Consider the following 20,047-nt stretch of genomic DNA (forward strand, 5'->3'; position numbering starts at 1 on the left):
CGGTGACTTTATCCTTTATTAGCAGCCTTAAAAACCTTGGCTGCCATCAGCTTTCCTTTGGCGCCTTTTCCTTCCCCATCACACGGCTTTGTGGCTCAGAGCGGCACACGCTCTCGTGCATGCCAGCAGATGGAGATGCGCTCCCATGTGCTGAAAGGGCCAGCACAGACCATGGACAGGAGCGTACTGGGGAAGTGACAGGGAAATGTCAAGGACAATCTAAGAGTATAAATAATATAGTCAGGCTGTGGCCCAGCCCTGGGGATGTGCCAATGCACAGAACAGAGAGAACAACAGGAGACAGGACCCTACATCAGCAAGAATGTTTTCAGCTATTCATGCTAGGCTAATAGCAACCAAATCAGCAGCTACTCCCATGGAAAGCTAATTGCTTAACACAATCAGAGCAGAATCCTTTCCCCCTCCTACGTGACTGGCCAGGTGCATTACGGGCACCTCACACCTGCCCTCTTCTGAGGCAGCAGGTATTGTCTAGAGCAGGGCACCAAGCCTGAAGGGCCACGCTTCCAATGCATCCCAAGGCCAGCCAACAGGCTAGTGGCAGAGCCAGGCCTAGAACCCGGGCATCCGGAGGGCCAGTGCTGTTTGCTGCCTTGAAGGATAAGGCTGAACGTGGCATGAGGGGATGTAATGCCATTGACTTCCATGGGCCTCCAGCAGTTTAGAGCAGCTGAGGATTTGGCCCCAGGGCCTCAAAAAGAACAGGATTTTCCTCTACCCTGGCACTTCTGGGATTTTATCTATCATCTCAGCCACCTCTCCTCTGCTCGCACCCCCTTGCCACACCACGCTTCATCTTCAAGGCAGCAAATGACCCAGCTCCTCTGCAGGGAAGATGCCCAACTACGCTATTTCCTCTCATAGAGCACTCTTCCTGGCTTTCCCAGTTCCCCAAAGGTTCCTGGAGGGAACTCTTCCCTGACCCCGCTCGGAGGCTATAAAAAGGGGGCTGTGAACCAGGAGGCTAGACCTGAACCTGAGTGTTCCCCATGCAGCAAGCATGCGCATTCACCTAAGCCGCCCTTGTGGAGCCTGTTATGAAGCAGGGCAGCCTAGTGGTTAGCAGCTAAGGTCTTGAAGAGCCTTTTGGTTCTAATCCCCAGTTGAGTCCCTGGCTCTGTGGGAGACCTTGGGGCAGTTAGTTAAGCGCCTTGGCCTCAGTTAAAGCCAGCTGGACAGCTGGGGCAGAGCAGGAACCCCCCTGACAGGCAGCTGCCGCCTCAGCGCAGAGGGAATAAATCGCAGGCATGTTGGGAAAAGGGCAGAGCCACAGCTATCTAGGGTGAACTGGAGCAGAACCTGACCAGAATGGGGTGACAGTGGGCAGCACAAGGGACAGAGCAATGCCGCACTTTCAACCAGCGTCCTTTCAACACAATCGCCTGCTGCTGCCCACAGAAGAAAGAGATTAAATCTTCCGATACGGCAGCGGAAGGCGAGGGCTAGGCAAGCACAGGGAGGTTTTAGCAGAGAGGGCGATCTGCATGGAAGAGAACATTATCTGGGGTCTAGTGTAGCTGGATCCTTGTACCACACTTGAGGGCGATTACTCCAGACTTGCCCTCCCCCAGCGTACCTGAGGTGCAGTGTTACATAGTGTAGCGGCTCCATACTAAGAAATTCTCACACAGCATTTTTCTTACCTTCCCAGTTGTATGTTCCAGCATTTCCCTGCCTGAGTCAGAGACCACTCTGCCTCAGTTTCTCCTCCTCTGCTGGAGGTTTTGCGTCACTTCTTTAAAGTGAGAGCCCAGTCCGATGTTCCATCCTTAAAATACCTGCCGCCCAAACTCCGTATCTCCCCGTGGGTCCAGCAGGGCTGACTGACTCACCGGACCACTGGGCAAAGTGGGAGTAGGCCCAGCTCCGAACCCCTGGAAGCTAGCCCTCAGCACAGCCTGGACCACATTCTGCCTCACCCTTCACCAACCCTCAGAACTGCCACCGCTTCCACAGTAGCGGCAACTGCTGGGACCCCCATACCCTTTTGAATGGCTTGGCCTGGGGGCACTTCCCCCCCTTTGCCTCCACCTCTTCCCATAGCAGGCCTAGGAGGGTCCAGCAGGACCCTGCCGCCTGGAGCCAAACCCTACCAGGAGTTTGGAATCCAGGTCAATTTCACCCCCTCTTTAAAGGACTGAGCCCCCATATGCTGCCCAGCAAAGGTATTACTTAGCTAACGATTTGCCTGTGATGGCCACAGAGAGAACCTGGACTGGAGTGCATCAAGCTTGGTAATAGCTGCTCCCCCTGCTCCCAGTGCCAGGAAGTAACCAGATCTGCTTCAGAGTCACCCGCACGAGGACCAAGGGCAAGAGACAGGCCAGGCTGCAGGGTCCCTTGGAAACTCAAAGGCCATGTGTTTGGTTTCCGGCTCCTCGAGGGGATTTCTGTGCCCTGCACATCTTTGATTTCTCTCTCTGGCTCCAGGTTCTCCCATCAGAGTGGCAGGAACTTTAGGAGCTCAGAGGGATTAGGATGTGACTGGTATGAGCACTGCCTGCAGCCTGCTTGCCTGCCGCCCTTGCCCTCAAAAAGTCATGAAACAGCATAGTCTGCAGCCTGAAATTACATGTGACCACAGCACGGCCACTCTGCCAAGCAGGACCCAGCTCCACAGTGCTGGGGGCAGAAGGGACACACTGCTTTGGAACAGCTCCAGCTCCCAGACAGGTCCCACCCTTCGGGTTCCCAAAACAAGGGCCCAGCCCTTCCCCCAGAGTTGGCAACTTGAACAAACCACAAAACACTAAATTTTCACTCATTGTATAAAGCCAACAATCACTGTTCATAGAATCAGAGACTCCTAGGGCTGGAAGAGGCCTTGGGAGGTCACCCAGTCCAGCCCCCCGCCCAAAGCAGGGTCAAGCCCAGCTTGCACTAGATAAACTCATGTCTCGCACTGGAATTTAACACGTTATTGAAGGCATTATATAGACTTATAGACCCAACGAACATGTACACACAACTTCTACTGCACTTCACCGCTGCTGTCCCTCAGCTCCTGAAGTCACCATGCGCTCTGACGCTGGGGCAGCTTCAGACTGTACGTCAGCCAGCAAGCTCTGGAGTGTGATCAGCAACATTTGATGCTGAAGGTGCGGAACAAGCAGCAGACATTCTTTGAAGCATGTTCCTCATAACCGTTTGTCTACTAGCTAGCTGCCTTTTTTCACAACATTATTGTAAGCAACGTGCGTGTGCATTACCTCCTGTGCAGAATAAGAGGGTTGTTGCTCAGTAAAATCCCAAAGGGTCTGACTGCTACATGAACTGCATGTGACATTCTCTTGCTGCTAGTTAAGCGTGCCGTATATCACCCCCTACACTAACTGTTACACGCTGAACACTACAGCTGGAAATGCGGTCTGGATAATTTACTTACTTTGTTTCCGGTTAGTAAAGAAAAAAAAATCTGCCCTGCCACTCATGACATTTTCCAGTTAACCAAGAATACTGGTTAGTAAAGAGCCGGATAGCAGAGCATATGGATATATTGCATAGACATGCGCCCCCCCCCCCCGCCCCCGGGCTCTGCTGCTCTCTGGGTGGAGTTGGGCCACTCTGGATTAGCCTGCCTGTTGCATTTCCAGTGCCTTGCGCCATCCAGTGCCCCAAGCTCTTCTTTTAAATGACCAGAGCCTGGGAACAGACCTTCCCATCCTCTGAGTGAAGCAAACTCAGAACACGGGAAGGGACATGTGAACACCCGTGGAGTAAATGTTTCTCTTCATTATCACCCACTCTGAGCTGAGTGGCTGCAGCCACCTCCTGCCATGGAGACGGGCAGGAGGGTGAGTGGGTTTTGTTTCTGTTCAGTCTCTCACAGCTCCATCTCCATCGTGCGCAGGGTGAGGTGGGTGAGACATGGCAGCAGCCTGGCCGAGGGCGGAAGCAAGTGACTGTGCCTATTCACCAGAGCAGAGGGGACAAGGCCAGTGACAGCCGCTGGTTGTGCACAGGCAGCCCCCACTGGGTCTATGGGAAGGGTTACTCAGAGCCATGGCTGGGGGAAAGGGTACGATGCCTTGTTTTGTGATCTGGCCTTGCCAGGAAGCTGTGGTTGCCCCCTTCCTGGCTCAGCATGGATGTAACCAGTGAGTGGACCCAAAGATGACACACGGGGAGGGCACACTTACCCCCTCCCCCAGCAATGCCCCCCTTCATTGGTGTGGGGGCAGTCCTGCCTCCCCGCCGGAGCAGTGTGGCCTGGGAGCAGTATGAGCTTCCTAGCTCTCAGACTGTGCCACTCCTGGGGTGGGGGGTGGCCCTGGCACCCACCGGGAGTGGCGCTGCACTGCTGCAGGAAGAGGCAGGTGAGGGCAGAGCAGGGGAGGGGGCAGAATAGGGTGGGGAGAGGGCAGAGTGTGAGTGGAGCATGGGCAGGGAGGGGGTGGGGCAGGGGCAGGTGGCTGGTGCCTCTTCTGACTCCCTGCAGTATTGATTACTACCCATGGAGCCTGATGATCTAGCCAGCTTGCCATCCACCTTACAGTCCATTTCTCCAATCCATACTTCTTTAACTTGCTCTCAAGCATGCTGTGGGAGATCATAACAAAAGCTGGATAAGATCTGGAAAAACAAAGCGATTAGCTTAGGAATGAAGCCGAGCAGCTTGAAAACGTGCGTCTTCAGCAGCATGTTGTACGGATGTGTGCCGGGGTGATAATGAAAGATTCAAAGAGAAGAATATTGGCGTTCGAGAAGAGTTGTTATAGAAAGATCCTGCGAATAGGATGGATGTAGAAGGTCACCAATGAGGAATTATATAGGAAGATACAGCTGAAAGAGAACCTACTACAGGAGGTTATACAACACAAGTTACAGCTATCTGCAGAATGAATGACCAACGAACAATCAAGACCCTGGTTTTCGGCATAATGGATGGTTGGAACAGGAGAGGCAGACCCCACAGAGAGTGGGCAGATGATGTAGTAGATCGGTGCGGAGCTAGTCTACAGAAACGAAGCCACTCCGCACTGGACAGGGAAAGATGGAAGGACATAGTGAGAGAGGCATCAGACACCAACGGGCGCTGAGCCCACGGTTATTGATGAAGATAATGATGGACATCTCCATATCCACAGACCTAGTTACTGCATCATGGAAAGCAATGGGGCTGGATAGGAAGAAGGGGCAGTGCCATGTTCCTGAATAGAGCTTTGAGCTAGGAGAGGGTCAGAATATACGTATTGTGAAGAGCCCTCCAGCTGGAGCTCCCCAGCTGCAAGGGAAGCAGATGAAACTCAGATCCTGGTCAGTCACAGCCCATTCTGTCATTCACAGCCTCAGCCCCTCACCACTGGTCACAGCCTCAGCCCTTTACCCCCCACTCCCACTGTCATTTTGAGTCACAGACCAAACCAGAGTTTTCCGGCTTTTTCAACTCCTGGTCGAATTCCTAGATTTGTGTGAATATCACCCAACTAAGAATATGCTCCCCCTGTGTCTGCAGAGGAAGCTACTGCTGTGAACAGTTGGCTGAGCAACTGAAGGACCTCTGTGTGAAGGTAACTGGCTAATGATTCTCACCAGTTCAGGGGAGTGGCGCTGTTCAAAACATCATCAGTAAGCACGTATTGATTAAATGGTTTTGCTCCAGCCCTGAAATTGTGTTGGGCATAACTGAGGGGTGATTTTGAGATGCTCGTGCCATGGCAGCAGCAGCATCTTAGGAATCTACCTTTAATATATGGGGTTCAGAATATCTGCGAGACAATGAGGTGGAGGTTTGTGCTTGATTCATTCACTTCCTTATTGCCTGTAGTTTAACTGTCTGGTGAGGTATTTCTTTCATCAATGTCACTTGAAGTGCCTTCCAAATGTCGACAGCATCAGCACGGCAGCAGCAATTTCTTTGAAGTTTGTTTGAGACTATGGATAACAAGTTTCAGTATACTGAACGTAGCCTCAACATTCCTCTTTAAGTGTTAGATCCTTTGGATGAGATACTCCCATCTATTTAATCACAGTTTTCTTCATGAACTTCTATAAAAATAGGCCAATTTTTAATAAATTGCTCAAACAGTTGACCATAGAATTCCATTGAACATTTTGAAGGAAAATTACTTTGAGGGAAATTCTTTCCTGGGAGAAGCTGAAGTAAAATGGTATTTTGTGACTTCAACATAATTTTCTTTAATTCCTGGAGAAGACGCATGTAAGTCTTTGGCTAAAAGATGCATTAAATGGGCACTGCATCCATACGTTGTTAAGGAGCATGCTTCCATTTCTTCTTCTAAGCATCTCCTCATCTTTGCTATGTTTGTAACATTGTCTTTGGCAAAACTGCAGACATAACAGTTGAATATTTGTTCAGTTTATTACAACTTCCACTGCCACTTTTCTTAAATATTCTGTTATGTGGGTATTTCCCAATGAATCTGTTCTTTCTGAAAGATAAGGAACCCCATTTTCTATTGTCACACAGGCACTTATCACTGGGTTGATTGTGTACATTGCTCCAGCTATCAATGCTTAAACTGGCAAATCTCCCCTCAGTATTTCTTGCACACTGTTCAAATTCTTTCTCAGACAGCATCTAGCAACCTTCCACCTATGTCTGCTCTACCAGCTGGAGTGTAGCCTGATCATAAGGACACAGCCATGTCAATGAAGTTGTTATTAATGTGAAAGGAAGAAATGGTGCCTAGTTCATTCAAGACAATCCTTTCCTCTGTGGTGGTTTGTTGGCATTTGCTGGTGCTTACGAGAAACCTGTCCATGGTGGTGGTTTTACTGGATAACTGAAGTCTTTTGCTTGCTACTGATACACTTGAAACACGCTTAGTTGTAACAGTGTTGCTAAAAGTACCACTGGATGGCTCTGAGTTGTTTCAGATAGACAGTCTAAAGCTATGTCTACACTAGAGAGTTTTGTCAACAAAACCCACAGAGCGTCCACATTCCCAAGGCATTCTGTCGACAGTAAATTGACAGAACGTGGCACTTCCGTCAACAGTGTTCTGCCGTTCCTCCATGAGGCAGAACACTACTGTTGGTAGACTCTGTTGACAGAAAGCCAGTCTGGATGTTCCGGAGGGCCCTCTGTCGACAGACCGGGCTTCCGGGACACCGAGCAGCCCTGTCTGCTGTGCTTCTAGGTGGCCATCTTTCGCTCTGTCTGGCAGTCTGGATGTGATCTGTCAACAGAAGTTTTCTTGGAAGATATCTTCCGACAGAAACTTCTGTCGAAGGATCACTTTACTTTAATCATAGCCTAAGTCTCTTATACCTAAATAGGCCCCTGAAACAAAATTCAAAAATTATTTTGAGTAGTCATTCTTCTTAGTGCTTCTCACTCTATTATTCAGATAATCACTTAGGATGTGTCTACACAGCAAAGTTATTTCGAAATAACATTATAAGCATCTGAACAATGCAACTGCTATGTAGAAATAATTTTGAAATAGCAGACACCTTATTTCAAATTTGGTAAACCGCATTCCACAAGGAAGAGAACCTATTCTGGAATAGCTTATTTTGAAATAAAGCTCCTGTGTATATATAGTATTTTGGATGTAGTGCTTCCAGGGACTCTAATCTGAAACAGGTTCTATTGTGTGTGGACGCACTATTTCAGAATAAGTTTTGCTTATTTTGGGGATTCCCTGTAGTGTAGATGCATTATTTCGAAATAGTTTGTTTTAGAATAATAACTCGGGAGTAAGATATTCCGTAATAACTCTGCAGTGCAGTCACACTCTTACATTTTTTTTAGCAAGGATGCAGAACCAGTTCCAATTTACCAAAAAAGCTAAGCCTGGCTGTGCTTAGAGTGTGCTTAATTTTGAAAGAAGCCCCTTTGAATTCAGTGGCTTCGTCTACACTAGAGTGATCTGTTGACAGAAGTTGCTGTTGGAAGAGATCTTCCAACAAAAATTCTGTTGACAGATTGCGGCCAGACACAAAAGTAGATCACTCTGTCAATCTGTTCTGTTGACAGAGAGAGGCCAGAGCGCCTGGCCACTTTCCTGACAGAATGGCCATCTGGAAGCGCAGCAAACAGGGCTGCCCCGTGAGCTTGAATCCCTGTCTGTTGATAGAAGCCCCTGAAGCATCCACACGGACTTTTATCAACACATTCTGTCAGAAAAGGTGTTATGCCTCATGAGGGAGAGGCAGAAGGTTGTTGCCAAAAGTGCTGAATTCCATCGACGGTATGTCGACAATGCATTTTTAACGTGGATGCACTGTGAGTTTTGTTGACAAACCCGGGATTTTTTTTGACAACGCTCTTTAGTGTAGACTTAGCCAGTGGCACTTCTGCGCTTTTGAGAAAACAAGTATAGGAAGGGGTTCCCTTGGGAGAGCTGAGTTATGCTGACATAAAATACGGAATAGACTTATGTCATCACCATTATGGTCTGCGTCCATGATGTTCAGAATAAGTGGTGTGTATTATCTAACATAAAATAAGAAATTGACATTCAGTGGCAACTGGCAACTTTAGATTTCTCTTACTGCAGCCTTCTGTACCATATACTTGGATGATAGATTCTAAACCTAGTTAACTAATTAAAAAAGCTATAAGGTTTAGCTAAGGTAACTTTTTTTTTCTAGTCACATCCTGCATAGCAAGCAGCTTGGGGAGTTGACATGAAATCACACTTATACTAAAAGGCACAGAGAGACTCTTGTAGAATGATGCATTGCTAAGTGAATGATTTAAGTTATTAACCAGTTGATCCACCTTGTTCCTCAGATATAATCGCATCTTCATTCAAATCATTTTCTCCCAAAAAGCAGTTTTTATTATGACGTTTCACTCTTGCAACTAGGCCCTGCAGCTTCCTATTGCATTGCTTACACTTGACACCTTTTTCCTTTTTTACCTAGGGAACGAATTTCTTTGAAATATTCCCAGATAGCGTCTCTCTTACGCCCAGCAGCAATGACAGCTTTTCTGTGGCAAAGGCATAGTGGCATATAGAAAGGGGTGTGTGTGCTGAATAATGGCTTCCCTTTTTCCCTCTTTCCTTTCCTAACTGCCTCTGTCCTTCCCTATATATCGTCTGTCATTTTTAAGACAATGTCTTACTAACTCCTCTGCTTTGATTGGCTGAGGTCCACCACCACCACATAAGTACAGGACAAAACCGATCCTACCCAGCTTGAGCCTTTCTTTGTACATGTCACTTTAGTTTGCTGAAAAACAGAAACTGAAAGCCCAGAAGTTTCAAGAAGGAGGAGTTGGTATAGGATGAACCTCTCTAGTCTGGCACTTTCCTCCAACAACATCCGTAATCCAGCATGATTTTAGTTAGTTGGATGTCCACTTATCATGGATGTGTCCAAGTTTTGCACAGTCCCATCAAATTTGTTTACAGGCAACAGTCCTGACTCTCGGTGTTCTGTGCCATTCTTTAGCTCTAATTTACCCCTAAATGTCTTCTAAGAGCCCGGTAAGCAGTGGAAGTTTTGGTAATGCTGCTAGACAATATCCACCTCCCCTGGTTTAGCAAATTCTCGGTTTCGGCGCTGGTCAGGTCCCAAGGGTGCTGGACTAGAGAGATTTATATCAGGGTGCTATGGAGAACTAGCCAATCCCAGCTACTCTCCAAGTCCACTCCAACCTGCCTCTCCACACTCCTGTGGAGAGTTCTGCCACAGAGCTCTGCTTTGTGGCACTCAGCTGGCTGCAGTCCCCCACTAGGGTTCCTCCTGCTGTCTGGTGCCACTGCGCTACTCAGCCCAAGTCCCCCACACCAGCCAATGGCTTGAGCAGGGTTGACACTGAGACCACAGTGAAGAACACCCTCCTGCACTCACACACTTACACAGGCGAACTCATGCAGGCAAAGAGGTGCACAGGGACAGCAGAAGAAACCAAGGCATAGCTGTGCGTGTCTGCCTGCAATCCAGGGTAGCGAGCTGATCATAGGACCCCCCTTGTCAGCTTGCTCTCTGGTCAGCTGTAGTACTCACGAGTGGCCGGCACCATCCATCCTGGAGAGAGCGGGAGGGGACCAGGGCCTCCCCATCCAGCCAAGACTCACTCCTGCAGAGTGGTGATGGCAAGAACTCCTCCCTGATCGCTAGGCCCCCATCTTTTTACATGTTTCAGTGCATAGCGCTGGCCCTGTCCCACTCTCCCAGGATGCTGTATGACCATGAGTTATCACCACTGTCCCAAGACACTGTGTGACGATGAGTCATCAGGTAACAGCAGATGGGACTTTGATCTTCTCTTGATGGGGCTCTTCTTGGGTTGGTTCTTTTGCAGGGCTCAGTTCCTGTTATTCTCTGGCCATCAGGGTGCTGCTAACAGCTGGATGTCCAGACAGGCTGACTTTAGGGACCGATTCCATTGCGCACACGCACACATTCAAACTTTCCTCACTCACACAAAGAAAAGCTCACTTCAGAGAAAGCCAGTTCCTTTACAGAGAAACAGCCAGGATTTCTTACAGACTTATGGTATCTACCAGCCAATTTCTTACTATCCTATAGACCTAGCAGCTGCTACAAAACAAAGCTTACGGAAAGTTACAGGACTTATAACGAGTGATGACTGAAAGGTACAGAAATTACAGCTGCATTGTACTGGGCTGAGTGGAGATGTTATAAAGGTCTTGCTCTTAGTATTATTGATATGAGGTGCAGCCTTCTGTGGGGATTGGCGGCCTCCAACTGCACCACCAGCTACATGTGTGTGGTGCCTTGGGGATCCTGGCTAGGCAGGTCCAGTCCTAGCCCTGCAATGTTTGGTGGCTCTCTTGCTCTGAGTGGTGGGTGCTGCTGTTGGCTTCTTGCAGGCTGGGGAGCGGATCTGCAAGGAGTGGGGATGGTTTAGCTGCAAAGGTTTTACTGGACTGACAGGACTTCATCTTTCAGCCCTTAGCTTTTCACCACTGTTGTTTGCCTGAGGGCTTCAGACTGGCTGGGTCGACACCTAGGGAAGCATCGTTACACCACAGACAAATACTCCTCCAAGCAACATGCCCACGGCTGGTCTCTGGATCCCACATTCTGGGCTCTGCATGCAGGAGGCTGCACTAGGACTGAGAGCTGAGTGATCTCTTCTCCTATAAGGAAACTCACAGTCTTCAGAAAGACCTCATCTTCCCTGCAGTCTTCCTGAGCAGATCCCAGTCTGAGCCATTACTTTCCAGTGCCTGCCTGTGCCTCCCTCCTTCCCTCTCTGCTCCACCCCTTCTCCAGCTGTCTGTGGGTCACCCTCTCTCTCTTCCCTCTGTACACCTTTTTCTTAGCTCCTCTCTCTTCTTCTCTTTGGTTTGATGATGTTATTAGATAATGGCGGCTGAGTTTTCTTGGTAGCCTCTGGGTTTTGCTCCTTGCCGAAATACCATTAAGCAGGAACATGACCAAGTTCTAAAAGAGCTGTGCAGTGCAGCTCTTTGTCTTGGTGAGCCCAATGGCGTAGCCCCTGGTAAAATGAAAAAGACAGCGGGGGGGCCTGGCATTTGGTTTCTCTGGAGCTCTTCAGTATCTTACACGAATCAGCTTGGGTGCCCAGGTAGCATGGCAGGTGCTACATAAATAATCTAAATCCAGGGACAGCTTGACTCATTAACAGAGGGGCAGTCAGCAGTTTGGGATTTGGGTGAACACTGCACTGGCTGTGCCATTATCCCCTTCGTCTCATATGTCCAGAAGTGCCCAGATGTAGCCATGCCCACATCCTCCACTTGGACTGCTACCACAGGGAAGGGAGGAGAGGTTTATAAATAGCAGCTTTGCAGTGTATCACTTAATAGCCAGATAAAGAACAAACTATGTGCCAATCAGCGTAAGGAATGTTACCCACCCACCAAAATTAAGAAGACTGTGCCATGGCATAGTTGACGTAGGTCTGCCTACATGCATGATTTCAAGGCTCCCCAAATTAGCCTAGAAGACTGCGTAAAATTCAGCTGAGGCTGCAGCCTTCTTCCACAGCAATACATTAATGATGAGTCAAAGAGTTCAGAGTCTAATCACAAGGCTAAAAATAGAAAATGTCTACTTATAACAATTCATTATACAACAGGTCTTCCGCCAGTTGCTTGTTATCTTGCTGAGCAGCTCTCCCTGGCATGCGGGGCGTTTTTGAGTGGGGGATTTTGGGCTGTGGGTGATGTTGTGATGGCTAAAAATATAACTGGGTTCTGTAAAAGGACTGATAAAATTCCCAGAGGTCAGGTCCAGCAATGGCTATAAGCCAAGATAGCCAGGACCCAACCTCGTGTTCAGGGCAGCTCTGCCAGCAGCCAGAAGTGGAAGACTGGAGTGAACCACTGCAAAATTGCCTTGTTCTATCCCCCCTGCCCAGCTGCCCTGAAGCACTAGTATGGGCCATTGGCAGACAGGACTAGATGGCCCATAGTCTGATCCATTGTGGCAGCTTTGATGTTCTTATGAACCTCCTTATAGCTCCAGTGCTTTTTAAAGCCCTTCTTGGCATGATGTCCTGCTTGGCAGCGATGGATTAAAGAAGCAAGATGTGGTGTTTGCTTCACACTCATACCTGGGCGGGGGAGGGATGGGAGGGGAGCAACCAGAGCAGCTACAAATAAACCAGGCAGCTGTGCTTGGAGGAGGTGAGAGGAGGTGTTACGCAGGCTGACAAAAGGCACCAAGCCATTGTTAGCTTCCTTCCCGCCTTGTGGAAAGGGCATGAAGTTACACGGGCGAGGAACAGACACAGCAGGACGTGTTTGGGATACACATGCCGGCTGGCTGGGATGCAGATTCCTGGGCTTGAAGGCCACTGGGATCATGATGATAATCTAGTCTGACCATCTGCGCAGCATAGGCCAGAGGACCTGCCCCAGTGCCTCTGAGGCTCATGAAAATGCACTGCTTTGAGGCACTGATTCTTGAACCCAAGGCAGCCAGCAGAGGGCTATAAGGGGATTTCTTACGTCCCTCACCCCTTGGCGAGACAGGGCAGACTGGGCTGATGATTTAAATGCCCTAGAGGTTTTCTGTCATAGTGATCTTGAAGTACTTATTCAAGATGTTGCACTGACAGTCTGGGAGGATGGCGATCTCTGTCCACACAATTTGAAAGGTGAGTCCTGCAGGAGGGCAAGCTTCTCCTGTGCGCCTGCCTTGCCGGTGTGCCTCACCACTCACCCAGCAGAGATCGCTGTGAGGAGAGCCTAGGCCGAGTTCCTCTCCACCTGCTCACACAGGCGAAAATGAAGAGGTTGCTCACCTTGTGCAGTAACGCTGGTTCTTCGAGATGTGTGCACCACTTTTAGGCGTCAGTGGATTGTCGCACCTGTGATCGGAGATTTTTGGTAGTCATGCCCAGCCACGTCACACATACTCAGTAGCCATCTCGTGGTACCTTTGGTACTCACGCAGTGTAAGTGTGACCCCACCCCTTCCGTTCCTGCTCCACCCAAGAATTCAACAGGTGAAGTCCAAAGCAGAGGGAGGAGGGCAGGTAGTGGAGCGCTCGCAGGGACACACATCTCGCAGAACTACCACTACTGGACAAGGTGGGCAACCTTCTTCTTCTTCTTTGTCCTCAGGGGTGCTCTTGGTGTCTGTGGAGCAGCGCCCTGTAAGGCTGGTGGGTTTGAGTTATGTCTTGGACATGGAGGAGACTACAGTGAAACCAATGGCAGTTGTAGTGATAAGACCACCTGTGACGGCATAGTGTTTTGTGAAGGTACACTTTGTAGTCCAGGCTGCAGCTCTGCGTAACTGTTAGTGGGACATTTTTAGGGGACATTGTCAAAGCAGCCACAGCTCGAGCAGAATGGGCTGTGGTTCCTTTAGGAAGACTTTTATCATGTGCTGCATAACGGGTGTACATACAGGTACAGATCCATTTGGAGAGCTGTGGAGTGGAAATTGCAGCCCTTCTGAACCGTTCTGATACAGAGACGAATAGTCTTGAGGAGCTGTAGAATGGCTTGGTCCTGTCAAGGTAGAAGGCAACAACTCACTTATGTGAGCATGCAGAGGGTCGTTTTGAGTGTGTACTTGTGTGGTTTAGGAAAGCATGCAGGTAAGCGCCGGGGTTCGTTAATGGGAAAAGTGGTGGCGACTTTTTGACAAAAATGTGGGGTGTGATCATAGCGTAATTTTATCTTTTGTGAAAACAGCGTAGGGAGGTTCTGCCATAAGAGCTCCTATTTCTCTAACATGTTTGGCTGACGTGATTGCCACCGTGAATGTGACCTTCGTTGACAGGTGGAGAAGGTGGCCAAGCTTTCAAATGAGGGCTCTGTAAGGGTTTTCAGGGCGTGACCCGGTTCCCATGGTGTTGTAGGTTGCTGCACTTCCAGGTATATGTTCCAGATGGCCACGAGGAAATGTTTGGCAGTAGGATGAATGAAGACTGATGAGCCACCCACTTGTTTGTGGAAGATCATCATGGCCACCAGGTGCAATTTGAGGGAGCTCAGCGCCTGTGCTGAAAGAGCTAATATGTAATCTAGTATCACAGACAGGAACACCCAGTAGCAGACAGTTGTTTTTGTGGGTACCATTTGGAGGACTGTGCAGGTAAGTATTTCTGGTTGCGCAGTGAAGGCTATTTAATACTGTACGTTCTACCTGCAGAACAGGTTTCTTCTCCATACTGGAAACATGGAGAAGCCATGCTTTGAGCCAGAGAGTCCTGGGGTGCAGGTACAGCATGTGGCTCTGGTGCTGTGAGAGGTGATCTGGTCATAGGAAAAGCTGATGAGGATTGCACACTGCAAGGTGAGGAAGGCAAGGAAACCAAATCTGTCTGGGCCATGTCAGGATGATGAAAATAATGTATGAGTGGTCTGTGTTTTTCTTTTGTATCACTCATGGGATCAACAGTATAGGTGGGAAAGCAGACAGAAGCAATGTGTGTTCTGTGACTAGGAAGGTCTCCTGGGAATCCTGGTATGAAACCCTCTCTGGAGCAGAAGTGTGGGCATTTGCAGTTCTTCAGTGTTGCAAAGAGGATGATCTGTAGGTAAACCCATTTGCAGAATATTACTCTGAGAACGGTGGGGTTCATCTCCCACACATCCTGTTCTGAGAAATGGTGACTGAGGGTGTCTGCTGTGGTGTTTTGGTAACTTGGTAGGTAGGATGCAGTCAAGGTGGTGTTGTTGCAGATGCTCCAATTCCATAGCTTGAGTTTCAGTGCATGGGGAATAAGATTGGGCTCTTCCTTGCAACATTGTCAGTGAGAATGCATGTGGTCTGGTTTCATATTAGTGGTAGGAAGTGATGGCAAGCATTGCATACCGTCCAAAGTTCTTGGGAACTGATGTGTAGATGGGATTCTGGCAGAGACCACTGGCGCTGGATGATGTGACAGTCCAAGTGAATGTCCCAGCCTATGAGATATGTGTCCATGGTGATATAGAGTTGGAGGTGTGTTCAACAGAGTAGGGAGATAAGTACTGGGGGGCCTAGAATTGGGTACGATACTCCAGATATGGCCTGACCAGTGCCAAACAGAGGGGAACAACTTCTCTAGATTTCCTAATGCACCCCAATATGCCCTTATCCTTCGTGGCTACAAGGGCACACTGTTGACTCATTTCCAGCCTCTCATCCACTGTAATTCCCAGGTCCTTTTCTGCTGTACTGCTACTTAGCCAGTTGCTCCCCAACCTGTAACAATGCTTGGGATTCTTCCACCCCAAGTGCAGGACTCTGCACTTGTCCTTGTCGAACCTCATCAGATTACTTTTGGCCCAATCCTGCAGTTTCTAGGTCACTCTGGACCCTATCCCTACCCTCCAACGTATCTACCTGTCCCCCTAGTTTAGTGTCATCTGCATATTTGCTGAGGATGCAATCCATCCCCTCATCCAGGTAATTGGTAAAGATGTTGAACCATCATTTGTGAAAGGGTGGCTGTGCACCGAAAGATGATTCAAGCCTGCACTGCCAAGTGCAGTCAATTGTGGCGGTGGTGACTTCTACTGATACCTCCAACTAGGATGGAAAGAAATAGTCCTAGATCTTTAGGAGCTTAGGTGCTTGAGATGCCCTTTTAGCTTCTTTCTGTGCCACGACAGCTGGTTGCTGTGGAAATATGTGGTTGCAATTGGACAAAGAATTTTGACTTCATGTGTTGAAAAAGCTACAAGAGCAGATGAACTCTGAAGAAAGAGGGAACCTATTTTCATGCAAATGTCCCTGGTAATAAAATAAAATCTGAGTGAACAAAAAGTCAGAAATGATCCTATCTCTTTGATTGTCCCTAAATAGCATGTTTTTCATAGTTCCCCAGGAGATGTCATCTCCTCTGCAGGGGGGAACATGTTAAGTAGGTCAGATAAGATCAGAGGGGGAAAAAGGAGTATCAAAAAGAGAGGTTTGAAAAGGAAAGCTGGAGCAGTAATGAACTGGAGAGGAAGGATTGTGTGAGACCTACAATGCTGTTAAATTGGGGAACTTAACGAGGCTCTCCAACACATCAAAGGACACACCACCAGCAGGTCAGCTACAAACTCCTGTGTATTAAATTGCTCAGAAGAGTCACTCATGAAGAGAGTCAGGACTGACACTGATATAAGCTAGTTGGTGCAGTTCCACAAGCACTCAGCAAACCCACATGGAACTCTGCTCTGGTCCAGAACAAACAGAAGACCCAAAGAACTTCCGAGTGTGTGGAGATTTTACAACCATGTGGTGGGTTGGAAGGACGGTTCTATTGCACCAGCAGAATGTTCGTGGAAGTTGCACATTTTTTTTGTTTGCACTGTTGGGATGCCCTGGAAAACATGAAGGCCTCTTGTTTGCGGTGCATTGTGAATGTCACATTTCAAACGGGGGTGGGTTGCCTGGCTGTATTTGCTTGGCTGACCGGCTGACTTTGCCTTTAATGGATGGTGGGGCTTTTAGACCCATGCTCTTAGAATTCCACATGAAACTTCTGGCAGATTCCTGTTGACTCACGGCTGCTGGGGCTTGTTGTCACCACCTGTGTTATAAAAGTGGTGTGGGAGTGGCACTCTGGGGAGAAGGAGCTACAGAGCTAGGATAGGAGAAGTCCCCGAGGGAGACCTCAGAGACAGCTAAGCTCAGGATGAGGGCTGAATTGTGTTACACCAGTAAAGCCAAAGCCTAGGAAGGAGAGCTGGCAGGCTGGCTCAGGGCCGCCATGGCTCTCTGAACACAGCCCATTCGTGTGTGGCAGGTGCTCAGGAAGGTCGGCAGAAGCCACGGGGAGCTATTTTCTCAGACGCAGTGGCTGCTTTCTGCATGCTCGCCCTGAGTCAGGGAGACATACACAAAGCAGCTCTGGTTCTGCTCTCATGCACCTGGCATAATGCTGTCAATAGGAGTGGGGTTACCCTTGACTTACCCAGGGAAAATAAGGAGTGGCAAACTGGGCCTAGCATCTCGCATTTTCCAGGGAGCTCAGTAACAGATTTCGTTAGTAAGGATATACTAAGGGCTTGCTAAGGGACACAGAATGTGCACCCACACGTTGTGTACCTGTGCAGACCCTGCTGGAGCACCATGTCAGCTCACACTGGGAAACGTTCAGCTTGCGCCTGCAGAATCTGCATGGGCCAGTTAGTGCTCAGCGTGCTGGAGTGATTCAGCTGCGGCAGCCCCCTAGCGCGCACAGCTGCATTGTGTGGAGAAGCCCCCGGTTCCTGGATTGGTACACTTCACTGCTTCGCCCTGGGAAGCACTATGCAGCTTTGCAGAGGTTGAGTGTTGTGGCTGGATTTACCATGTGGCTCCCTCAGGCTCCACCCATGCTACCCTGGAAATAACATACCATCATGCACATCTCAGCCCCGTGTTCCCACCCACAAGGGAAAGCTCCTCTCCCCTCAGAGCTGCTCAAGGGGCTGGTTTCCTTGTTTCTCCCTGGGCATTGCTGTTTGACTGACACAGCTCTGACACTATCCTCTTTAGGGAGGGAGAATGGGATGCACAGTTTGGTGGTGGGCTTGTTCACAGTGAGTCCTAGTCTTATTTTCATGAGCGTAACTGTGATAGAGGAGGCAGATAGCGAAGAGAGGCATATTCTAAACAATCACAGAGTCTGCTTTCCAGTAGCCTCTGATGTGCTCCCATGATGGGGAACACTTTCTTTGTCTCCAAGTAGGTCAGCACACAGAGGCCACATTGCTAGAGTAATTTGAAGTGTATTCCAGATTTATTTGAGTTACACAGTCCCCCAGCTAGAGGAAGGAACAGTTGCTACTGAAACCCATTGCAGCCTCCCATTTCCACAGCTCCCCACATAACCCCAGTCGCGCCTTTCCCGCTACAAGCTCCAAACCAGGCAAGTTGCAGCTGTTCCCTTTCCCCCCACCCTTCTGTTGTTTCAGAAGGAAGAGCTCAAAATCCAGACCTGGGCCATACTGTACCTCGCGCGCCTCACTGGGCTTCAGCGACCGACCTGACTTAGCAGCCAGCACGCTTCCGACTTCTCTGGCTTCCGGAGACGTCCTTCATGAAGACCTGGGACTGGAAGAGAAAAAGCAGAAAATGCCCTTATGTTTAAGTGAACGTGGCAGGATTTCTTCTCCCAGGTCTGACCACCCGCTGATGCTAGGCCGCATAACTCTACTGATTTCAGGGGCACTACACTGACTGGCACCAGGCTGAGGTTCTGCCCTTCTTTATTTACTGCCCAACCAAAAACACATAGAAAGCTCTGAAGAAGATCCTGCGAAAGGTGCGGGCAAGGGGGTGTCATGTGGTACCTGGGAGGAATATGGCTGCTGCGTCTCAGGCCTCCTCCCTTCACAGGAATCAATTCGTCTCTTACTAATTATGTTCCCAGAAAATTGGCAATAAGCTTCTATCATAAAGGTTTCAATTAATCCCCCGGATAAACTTCAAGTTCACTAGGGACGCGAATAGTAAAATGAGAGGCAACCAGAGATCTCAGCCTGCATCACTGCGGCAGATGCAGGGAAACTGCAAGAACAAAGCAGAACCTAGCCCAGGATCGAGCAGCAGTGAAAAAACTCCTCGCCGACCAGCTGGATTCAATCTCCAAAGACGTCTGTGGCATCTCTAAAGACGCATGTGATATAAAACCCTGAATGGCTCAATTGGAAAATGAGCTGCAAATGGCAGCTATTGAAACCACGGAAATTAAAGAAGAAATGGCCTCCGTCAGGCCTAGACTAAACAAGCCAGAAGGAAAAAAGGATATCTGAGAAACCAGATCTTGAAGAAACAACCTTCACCTCTTGGGCGTTACTGAGGGTCTAGAGGAGAAGGATATATCAGCTTCTTCAGAAACTGATCCTTGAGATAGTTAAATTGGACAGTCAGCTGCCTGTTGGATATTGAAGGGCTCATCTAATGCCTGATACTAGAACAGGATGGGGAACCTATGGCCCATGGGCCAGATCTGGCCCCTGGCTTCCTTGGATCTAGCCTGTGACAAGGCTCGGGACTTCCCCCAGTGGAAGAAAGCAGAGTCTGGTCAGCTCAAAGATATGTCATCTTCAAGCTGCTGACGTTCAGTGATAAAGTAAGGGTAAGGACTGCTGCCGGAAAAGCAGAAATCCCTTTGCACTGAGGCCAGAACGTTGATCTTTTTCCTGACTTCTCAGCTGAGGTTAACAAAGAGGGCTGCATTCAATGGCATAAAGCAAATCCCAAGGGGAACTAGTGTCAGATACAGCATCAAGTCCCCAGCCACCTTCACCAGGCAGTTAGCAGGCACCCTAAGAGTTTGGAAAACTCCTTCTGAAACTTGGCAGACACTTGAAAAATCTATTCTGCTATTTTTGGTCTCAGTCTTTCATCATGAAAAGCAAACCTCAGTGAATTTAAACATCAGATTGTTTTCCGGTATGTCCTGGTAGATATGGTAGTATTCGCTTATGTAATTTTCTAGCTCCTCTAGCAGAGAACCAGTTAGGCTGATCTGTTCTGTTAATCTCCTGGCAATAACAGTAACTGTACATCACTGCAATGCCTAGAGAGTAACAGTATGACACTAATCTGGGTCTTATACCACTGCCCAGTGACTACAGTATCTACACTAAGCACCACAGCTTGCACTGCTGGACAGTGTCTCTTCACCAGCTCTGTTTCTGAGAGGACTGTGTTATAGTACTTACAGGTCCCTTGTAATAGCCAACAC

At 48.8% G+C, this 20,047-nt stretch overlaps 1 protein-coding gene across 2 annotated transcripts in view; it reads right to left on the reverse strand.

Annotated features, from left to right (window-relative positions):
* Positions 1 to 20,047, reverse strand: part of DLGAP4 (DLG associated protein 4) — a 133,396-nt gene that overhangs the window by 106,257 nt on the left and 7,092 nt on the right. For both annotated transcript variants that reach the window (XM_075011398.1, XM_075011397.1), the window contains exon 2: positions 18,309 to 18,408. The gene's annotated coding sequence lies outside the window, so the exon portion shown is untranslated. The remainder of the gene's footprint in view (positions 1 to 18,308; positions 18,409 to 20,047) is intronic.

This window comes from Carettochelys insculpta, chromosome 17, assembly GCF_033958435.1.
Source record: "Carettochelys insculpta isolate YL-2023 chromosome 17, ASM3395843v1, whole genome shotgun sequence".
Classification (NCBI taxonomy): domain Eukaryota; kingdom Metazoa; phylum Chordata; order Testudines; family Carettochelyidae; genus Carettochelys; species Carettochelys insculpta.